Raw genomic sequence first — 9592 nt, 5'->3', positions numbered from 1 at the left:
GGCAAATAAATACTAAGAGTTGTAGAATACCATAGATCTGCGTAATTTTAAACGAACGCTGGATTATCCAGACTTCGATTCGTATTCGAACTTACAGTTGCAAGCTTTGTTTTTTCGCTGGAACGCCTCGTGATCGGGGATATCTAGTGGCAGCCCTTCACACGTTTCGATAATAAGAAATTTAAGGGGAGTTTCCGACATTCAAATTTTGTGGAAAAATTTTACGTATCTTATTCTACAGTTATTCTCTTTTTCTGCGCGACAGAAACGCCTGAAACTTCGGGAAATCATAGGATTTACGCAGAAAGTAAAGAAAGGGGCTGCTCAGAAGGTTTCGGAAAATTGAATTATTAGTACGAAAAATATGGGTTTCCGATGTTAGTAGCTTGCATAATTAACTCAAGGTTTAAAAACTCAAGTTTATTCGTAGAGTCCTTGACAACTTTTCGAGCTTTTTACAGGGACTTTTGATTAGGAAAAGGGTTTGTTAGACTCTTATTGCTAACGGACTGATGACTGACGCTCGCAAGGCGTCATCATACCAAGATAATTTCAATTCATCACTAATTGATACGAGAGAGTTCAACATCTCGTACCCCGTTCCGAGTAAGTTGGCACCACTTCTTCGCAGGCGAAAATATTGCGCGTGGTACGATTTGGCTGACCAATAGAAATCAATTGTTTTGGATCTGCGCAGTAGGTTACTCACAACCAGCGTGCTAGATTTCACATTTACCTCTTATCAGGCTGGCCACGAATTTTCACCAGGATCTGAGACCCGATTTCCCTAAAATTTTCCCAGTTCCAGTAAGTTACTAAAACCTAAATCGTGCTACTTACCGACTGAGATGTGCCGATATATTCAGTCTATTCCTCTTATATATATGTATATACGAAAAAGTCCGGGGTTGATTTTTTCACTTTATCACCGTTTGCAGTTTTCGCAGCGAAAGTGACAGGAGCAACAATGGTAGACGCGGTGGTGCCAGGGGGGGGGGGGGGGGGGAATTCTTGCAAAAAGACTAAAGGCCTGATGCCAGGCGATAGGTGGTCCCTGCCATTCTCCTCTTCTCGCTTTAAACTCGAACATCGTTCTTCTCACCCACTCACCAGTTTTCTTTTTCTTTCGTTTTTTTTTTTTTTTGTTCTTTGCTCTCGTATCATTTCAACGATGCAGCACTCTTCGCCTCCTCTTTCATTCGCTTGGCTCCATTATACCGATACTGAGATTAGACTCTCTTCCTCCTTCCCCTTGCTCTGCGCCCCTTCGACCTCAGCCTTTTTTTCATTCTCTCATCCCACCATACATACCATTGTTGAATTATTTACCAGGTTGGAATACGTTACCTACCTTTTTACACGCAAAGTATTTTCGAAGCAAATCAATGAATTTGTTTCCCTTGCTGAGAATAAGTGGTAGGTCTGTAAAGGTGCTCCGCGATGATGCCAGAATCATGAATACGTTATTCCAATTTTGGAACTTTAATGGAGAGTAGCTATCTACCTGTCACCGTTATCGGAACGGATTCGTTTAAATCAACCGATCGTTCGAGTACAGATAAATTATTCGTTCACAGATTGCGAAAGTTGGGAAAATCCTGAATTTTTAGTAGCTTCTATATCGTGAATTAGAAATAGGATGAATCTTGACCTTATTTTCGTAGTGACGTACAACTTGATTTAAAACCCCATCAATTTACACCAAATCGACAAACTAAAAATCAAACACAGTTCTTTATTTTCATATGGGATTTTGAGCGTCAGAATTGAATTTCAGCTGCGAAAACTTCGCACATCCTGAATATCCTACTTTCGCTCGACAGGTACGGACAAACGTGGATGGGTCAAGGTCGAAAAGGAAAAAGCCAATTTTTTTGGTGAATTGTAGGGCTCTGATAAATATGTATCAAAAATTACAAAACATATTAATACAATGTAGACTTAAAAAACTAAAATATGCAAAATAGAAACTGCATTTCTGGCTCCAAACATCATACTTTACGTCGAAAACCAAATAAGGAATGAAAATGATTTAAATAAAAAATATGTATTTACATATTAATCCGAGCCCTGGTGATTTGTAATGAAAATAATGCCACCATCACGGAGATCAGCGGGGATTAAATTTAAAGGAGAAATCACGAATGAGAATTGCTGTTCCCAACTTTCGACTGTTGGCTGTCAAGTTTTTCCTATTCTGGTTGATTGTGAGCAGCATCCCTCCTCTCCGCTCCGCTCTTCTGTGCTCTTGGAATACAGTGAAATGTAAAAACTGTTGGAAAGAGAGTATAATCTTCCGGCACATTATTATATGTCCTACCGCTACTTCATCCACCATTCTAAAATTCTATTCTTCACACATTTTGTTTTTCAATTCTTCACCGATTCTCAGCTCCGTTCGAATTTTCAAGCGTAGGGCTAGCTGGTAGCGAATTTCTGTTTGCGGTGCGTTTCAACGTTGAATTTATCTCTTACAATTTCCGTTCCTTCCCCCAAAATCTCAATATTATTTCACTACAAAAATTATGTTCAAGTATTACGTCCATATAAATAAACATATCTACAGTTCACATCTATTCATCGGACATAATTGTATTCAACTCAAAAACACGTTTTATAACTCATCCATGTATTTGTGTGAAACTTGTCGTATCCTAAGTTCCGGAATAACTATTTCAATCGATTCGGGTAAGTGGGGTGAAAAATCAAGTTCTATCGAAGTTGTCCCGCAAACTTTTTCGATCTTCTACGGTATCCGTTTGTAAATTGACATGGGTATAAAATTGATAATGCCTATTGATAAAGTTTTATCGCATTCGTTACGCGACTTAATTACTGTCAATCTAAATTCTTTTACACTTTATTTGTTTTTGCGGTAAGTTGAGTAACTAAAGAAATGTTAAATACGTATCTGCTCAATTAGAAGAGAACGGAGACTTTTTAAATCTTTAATGTAATTTCCGATTTCAAAATTAAAATTCTCGACGACGTAACAATGCCTTCTTTTTTTGTTTTTGTCCGTCCCGCTAGTTTTTCTTTCATATATGTTGCAGCCGGTGAGTTGAATTGAAATAGATAATAATAGTACGAGTCTTATTCGTTACGGCGAAGGTGCAAGGACGAATTTCAGCAGCGCTGTTTCACAGTCACTTATCAAATCAAGGAGGCACTTTTTTCACTCTTCTGAGATCAGTTGCCCCGCCTTTAGTCGCGCACATTTATCACAGTCGTGAAAAGCTCCGCGGTTACATGCGTATACACTCGATCCGAGTAGGTGAGGAAATCCCGAAGCGGTTAGTACCGACCTCTTCAGCTCGCCGCCACTCGCTTTGAATGAAGTGTCTCTTTCTTCGTTGATTCGCCGGATGTTCCGCACGGTACTTTGTTAACGTCGTAGGCACAGTCATGCACTCGGAACAATCGCTTCTCTGCCTCCTCTTCAAGTCGTCGACGTGGCTACGCGTTAACAGTGAAGAGATTATTGTTACTCAGTTTTTCTCGATCACTTTCGGCGCGGTGAACCAACCCAGCTAACGCGAATGTCGGAATGGGGTCTTAAACCTTCGCCGCACAGCGTTTCGTACATGAGACACCTTCTTTGAATCGGTTACTTCAAGATTTACAAATCAATTTTTGACATATCTCTGTCATTTTTTTTTTTGCATAATTGGACTTTTAAGATGTGAATGTTGATGTTTTAAGAGGGATTATGATGATTCCGCGAATATAGTCAGTGCTTTAAATAAACAACGTGTCGAAAATGCCTGTTTTTACATAATAAATGTAATTGTGGGAAGGTTATGGGGACAGCAAAGTGGAACTCGGTAATTTTGAGTTTTCGAGGCTGCTGAAGACTAATCCGACGTGAAAATTTCAAAATTCAAGATGGCAGATCCAATACGATGGACTGAAAATATCAAAATTGATAAAAATCGATGGAAATTTGTCAGTAGGGGGTTTTCGGGGTCGATGAAAACGTATTTAGTGATCTAAGAAACTCCTGGGTATGCATTTTCGAGCCATTCCGATTACTTTGCCACTTTCGGTCTGCCATATTAGGTCCACCATTTTGAATTATTTAAATATCTCGAATCTGACTCCATTTTTGAAATCAACGACCTCGAGGACCCTTATTTACCCATTTTCAAGGAATTTGACTGCAAGGAAAAATGGGAATGGGTTAAGGACATCATTATACCGTTGCAAGGATGATTATGGGACAGGATTTCTTGTCATTCATATTGATAGATAATCAATGATTCATTCAATACAGGTAGAATTAAAGAATGCAGAGTCATTGAAAACAAAAAAGAAATACAACATTTTTTTTATAATTTTTTGGAGGGGGCCGTTGTGTCGCAGAATTATTTATTGATTTTATTTTTTGGAAATTATGGAAGTATAATAATAATTCCTCGAAGCAGCAGCTTTGGTGCAAAATTTTTTAACAACATTAAAAATGTGGTATACCTTCTCTGATCAAAAATGTATGCAAATAATCACTTCATACAAAAAAAGATTCAAATCACATAATACTGTCAAGCACATGTCTCTGAATTCACAATAAAAGTATCATTGAAACTTGACCTTTCGCTTTCACATCAATCTGGAATCACACTGCTGCCATACTGGGATCAAACTGACCCTAAACTTATCCAACTACATATGATAATCAAGGATAAATAAAAAACAAAATAATCCCTTATTTTTAGCTTCACTTTTTTAACCAAAAAAGTATTTCGCCTCGGAATCAACTTCTATGACCCATTTTTGACTAACTGGACCCCAATGAACTCGGAAAATGCACTAAAACAAAAATCCAAAGGGCTTTTCTTAGCCTTACTTTTTTTTGAGCGAAAAATCTCAAGTCTCTGAATCGTTTTGTATGATCCTTTCTGGACCAATTGGACTCCCAGGAACGCAGAAAAGCGATCAAAAAGAGCGTGGGTCTAACTGAAGCCAAATATCGTTTGGAAACAATGTAGTACAATTCTAGAACAATCTGGAACTTTACGTATCTTCGGAATTACCTCTTTCGGTGTAAGAATTTATATTACTTATACTTCGTTAACCATTTACTGTCATTACTGCCGCTTTTTCCACAGATTCATACAGATCAAAATGCGTTCTTTGAAAATGCATTTTAGTTTTTTTCTTCATTGAAGCGTTATCGTGTTACGTCCTTCAGACCTCGGATTCTTTTCCACACTCTTACAGCTGCCTTTTACCCTGCATCCTCTTCTTATCATCACCTCGCTGCCTCGGTTTCCATACCGCATCAGCAGAATGCTTCCACTACCGCTAAACTGCAGCCAATTCTTTGTATCCTTCGTCCCGCATAAAAACTCTCTAAAAGTCATCTTTCATTCCACCAACATCTAAATTTACTTCTCTTCCCTTTTTCTTGCTTCACATTTTTTTTTTAATTCTAGTCTCAACATCATTTGCAATAAATCAATGATACACGCAATCATTTAACTCCTGAATACAAGTTCCTCTTACTTCTCATTATTCTTTGTACGTGTGCACTGAGAGAAATTTTTAGTTCATGTTACCGCTCAGTCCTTAAGCATTTTAATCTTTTACCACAATCGAAAAATATATTTCTAGGTAGAAAATGAAAATTAGTTTTGTAGCTGTTACCAGAAAGTCTAGTATCTCTTACTATCCTTTCTCATTATCATCATTGTTACTATATGTTCTTGCAACTGTTGCGAAAATTTAACGCTTGTGCAAGAATAAATTGATGTTAAAGCATTATTTAACTAAAGAAGTAGAGTAAGCCCAACAAAATGATTTTGTGTTGCAATTACCAAAAAAGGATCGACAATAGGGCGAAATGGTTACGTGTACCTCGTTTTTCGTAATTCAAAAAATATTCAAAGAGTTCTTTTAACGATACCTGTTTTACTGAATTTTTCTAGCTACTATAACAAATTAAATTTTTCTCAGTGTGCGTAGTCGACGGGTTAGGAACCCGAAACAGGCCGTAATAACATCACGCCTGGGTGTGGATGCGGTCATCGATAGTCGCTCGTCATGATCACAATCATCCACGCCGTAACATTAGAGTGGATATTGGAAATATTTTTTTAGTTTTACGATTCTGCCTAAAAATGCACCAATCTGTGAGTAGCTAATGTTATTAAAATCAAATCCGATCCATGCCAATCTGTGGAATGGTTTCATCATGATCGTTATCATCATCTTTGTTATTACGATTAACAATTGAAACGAACGCCTGATGTTCACAACGATCGACATTCGGAAAATTCGATCGATGGTGGTTGTTTACAAATTGGATACAAATATTTGTTATTTGAAGAAAAACCAACTCGCAACACAATTTCACGCTAAATCTTAAGACGAATCCTTAAACACGATTTATCTTAGATCAATGTTGAATTTTCCTTCTTTGAAAGTTTTTCGAATTTACCACTCATCTTGAGCGGTGATGAATTTCTGGAAAAAGGTTTGTCACTTACCTTTAATGTTTCGGACAGTGGACGGTGATGAACTGCTTAATAATTCCTCTGTTTCTAATACAACATCGTTAGAATAATAAGTGATATTTAAAAGGTTATTAATCGATTTAACTTGCAATTTGGATTGAACGCGATAATCAAAGTTTATTCAAACGAATGTTTTAAACGAAAAAAAGAAAATAGAATTTTATCAGAACGGGGTTATTTTTTATTCTATTTTTTACTACAAGAAACTATCGTTAAAAATAAATTCTAAGAATTGTTTCGTTTTTTTTTTTTTTTTTTTTTTTTTTTTAACAAAAAATCAAAATATACGTATATTCATGATGAAAAGATGTGTTTTCAAGTATCTGATTTTACAAAGAAGTTTCACAGATTTTAAAAATGTCCACCCTTTTGCCAATGATATTTCGCATCGCCACATTTTTATCAAATGGCGGAAAAATGTAGAAAAATTAGAGGCATCGTTTTTGATCAAAACATAATAAAACATACATTCACCATCAGTAGTCGAGGAGGTCAGGTCGATGACTCGTTGATTTTTTCGTGGAATGTCCCATATATATTTATATATAATAATAAAAGATTCGTTGAATGATATCAATCCATAATATAAGGTAAATAATGCGAAATGAGTCTAATATTTAAGGGCACTGTGCATCGAGAATGCGACACAGTGGTACTGAACTATTTTAAACAAAGCCACTTGATTACTTCTCGCTCAGACAGTCTTACTAAACTAAAAGGGAAGTAATATTCCCTTGTTACTGAATTACCGGAATGACTGAGAGACGCGATATATATCTGCTCGATGTTGGAAACTTTGAACTGCCACCCCAACTTCAGAGCTTCCTAACCGGAACTTGTCTAATTCCGTGCAGCTGGAGAATGTCATAGAATTTTTCAGTTGTTATTATCATTCTTGCAGATTGGCAAGTACGGTCTGCGGGCTTAAAACATTTTTTCCAAATTAGTCGAAAATTATTCACACTGATTAACTGGTGCGCTTGACTGTCAAGTGGATTTTATAAAACAGTTTTATTGTCAGATGTTGGAATATTTGAACGTTGATTTTCAGAAGTGAAATTTTTTCTCGCAGTTTGACGTGGGCTTGAGTGGAAAATTGTTCGCACATTAAACTTTGCTAGTCGAACAATTGTATTTTAATTTCATTTCATTCCATCTTCTGACAGAAAAATCGAGACAATTGCAACTTCATTCGAGAAAATGGATAAATAACATTGCTCTGAGATTTGTCGAACTAAATGTGATTTCTGGGAATATTACTTAAGTCATGTTTGGTTGGGCCTGTTAAAATTATTGGCTTTAGTAATTTCGCTCGAACCTAGAAAAAATTTACTCGTAGATCGCGAATAAAGTAACAATAATCAATTTAAAAACGTCATCCTTATTACGTTTTAGAAAATTGTCAAATCAGAGGATTCAGCTCGTTATTTGTGACAATTTCTAAAATACACCCGAGTCTTTGCTTTTGCTCAGCATGTTTTTCGATCCTTTTGCAATGTAATAAAAATATTTGAAGCAATGGTTTTTTGTATTCTCCACATCTGTGATGACATTATTTTTTTCTTCGCTAGAATTTCGCATAATTTTCACAACGAATAAAGATAAATTTTAGAGTGACTGAAAACAACCGAATTGCAACGGGGAAAACGAAGTAGTATTGAGACTGCTTGATTCAAATAATTGATTTTTATTTTCTGTTTTTATCTTTTACACAATAATAGCAGGAGATAAATATTCTGTCTCAAATCTGTGGGAGTACTAAAATTTGCAAAAATGACAAGTTATAACTCGTCATGTGCCGAGAGTATAATTTTTCAATGAAGCAATGAAAAATTCAAATTTCACCACGGAAACACGTTTTTAAGAAATGACTGTGACAGTCCAGCTTTGTGCGACACTTCGGGAGATGAAATTTTTACGGTATAACCGAATGGCCTGGATATTGCAGTTATATATATATATATATACCCATCTAAAGTCTTATAAAACCGTCGAGGACTGTGAACTGCTGAGTGGAATATCGATAGACCCAGTGAAATAAGAATGAAGAAAATTCGAAGAGGAACAAGAATAATAATGAGAAGAAAAGCCCCTTAGCTTCGGGGGTTTGCTGGGGGAAGATTCTAGACTCATAGCCGGCACAGGTATTAAATTGTTATATCTAGGGCGAAAAAAAACCGCGGTCACTTCAGCCTCTTGTACTGAGCCAGAAATGCCGATGGTTATGTACTCGTATACGGGCAATTCCATGCCAAACTGGACGGATTTTTAAGTTTTTGTGATCTCGTATGTTTTACATTGATCGAAAATAACTTTATACGCAGAGCAAATGTAAAAATAACAAGTGTTTCCGAAGCGGGGTTGCAACTTTCGTAAAAAAATTTAAGTTACGTAAAATTTAAGAAATTCGCATTGTTAAATTAGCAATTAAAAACTTGAAATATTTTCTCACCATTTTCGGCATTTTTTCAAACGGTAAATGAATGTGCTATTGAAATATTCACTCGCTAGTCTGTAAGATGTATATTTTTGCGGAGTTGGAATGTCGATGCATCCAATTGTTTTGTTTATATCTCCTGATTGAAAAACAAAATAAAACTGAATTCATCGAGATGCCATCCTGAGAAAAATATATGTCTTGTAGTTTTGTGTTAGCGTTTTAGGAATTTTTCGTTCCAATTTCAGAAATATTGTACATTTTATGTAAAAATATGCCCAAGCAGTTTATACGTTTATAACGACTAAAATTTATCACTTTTTCAGTAACTTGCTTTCTTCTTAACGTAAGTCACGTTCGGTCACTACGATTAGCGGAACTGGAGATATTAATTGTTAGGTTAGTCGGCACGCCCACTTTTCAACAAGATAAGATATTCTGAAATTTCATCCCAGAAAAGATGAATATTTTAAACGATGAAACAATGAGTAAATTTTCTTCGTACGTATACTTTGCATAAAAAAAATTTCGCCCGGTTCGAAAATCACGAGGTCAATTCTTGCGCAATAATCAGTGGCGAGGATATTGAAAAGTAAGGATGCGCAATTATGGAGTGGAGGTGAGCAGATGCCGGGGAAAGAAC

The sequence above is a fragment of the Neodiprion virginianus genome, chromosome 4 (assembly GCF_021901495.1).
Source record: "Neodiprion virginianus isolate iyNeoVirg1 chromosome 4, iyNeoVirg1.1, whole genome shotgun sequence".
In the NCBI taxonomy this organism is placed as follows: Eukaryota; Metazoa; Arthropoda; class Insecta; order Hymenoptera; family Diprionidae; genus Neodiprion; species Neodiprion virginianus.
Note: the sequence above shows the minus strand (reverse complement) of the source record.